Source organism: Penaeus japonicus, unplaced genomic scaffold (assembly GCF_977035675.1).
Source record: "Penaeus japonicus unplaced genomic scaffold, GWHDUDI00000001_assembly GWHDUDI00000011, whole genome shotgun sequence".
NCBI classification, from domain to species: Eukaryota; Metazoa; Arthropoda; class Malacostraca; order Decapoda; family Penaeidae; genus Penaeus; species Penaeus japonicus.
The window spans coordinates 764,170-764,999 of record NW_028234413.1 but is presented as its reverse complement, the minus strand read 5'-3'; the positions used below and the strand labels follow the sequence as shown (position 1 = coordinate 764,999).

At 30.0% G+C, this 830-nt stretch overlaps 1 protein-coding gene across 7 annotated transcripts in view; it reads right to left on the bottom strand.

Moving 5' to 3' along the window:
• Positions 1-296: 296 nt before the first annotated feature.
• Positions 297-830, bottom strand: part of Adar (Adenosine deaminase acting on RNA) — a 200,664-nt gene continuing 200,130 nt past the window's right edge. For all 7 annotated transcript variants that reach the window (XM_043002290.2, XM_043002297.2, XM_043002305.2 and 4 more), the window contains one exon: positions 297-830. This exon is cut by the window's right edge and continues 2,135 nt beyond it. The gene's annotated coding sequence lies outside the window, so the exon portion shown is untranslated.

Genomic DNA, 830 nt, shown 5'->3' with positions numbered 1-830 from the left:
AACATTTTGAAAAAAACATCCCACATTTGACATAGTCATAATTTGAAGTTTATACTTTGTAAGGACTGTATATTTTAGTATGATAATTAATGTGGTTTTATATAATGGAAGTGTGTGCTTGTGTGTATGAGCACCTGTATCATAATACCATTTCCACTGGTGAAAGGTTATGATTAAGAACCACTGGGTTGTAATCTACACTACCTTCAATATGAGTTTGTACTACTTTTACTAGCTTACTATAGAAAATGAGCTTTCTTTCATCTTTTAGTAAAGGATACAATACTAACAGGAAATTGATTCTTAAAACAGTTTATTCAGTGATTAACTTAGAAAATGACACATTATTTTAGATATTCATATTGCCATGAATGACATACCACTGCAACAAATGACCAAATTAATGAACAATGCATACAAATAATTTTTTTTTACAAAAATGTTGCTTAATTAAAGTTTGCTCCTCTCTTCTCATGAGATGACAGTGCATATTTTAGACTTATCTTCAGCATTTAATCTTATCTTTGTGGGATGGCTTTATAACATTAATCCATATACCCTCCCTTGACATTTACTGTTAAGTTTCTTTTCACAATTAAGAGAATCTGTTCATCATTTTGTTCCGATTATAAACTGAAAACATTAGAGGTAAACATAAATATTTTGTTCAAGTTTCTTTTAATGAAAAAGAACATAAATGACAGCCCTAAGGCATCTATTCCTACGGCAGAGATTCCTCCACGTTTTTTTCAGGATATAAACAAGCTAAACAAATCAGGCATTAACAACTTTTTTTTACCTTTTTGCATGCAGTTCGAAACAAAAGATGA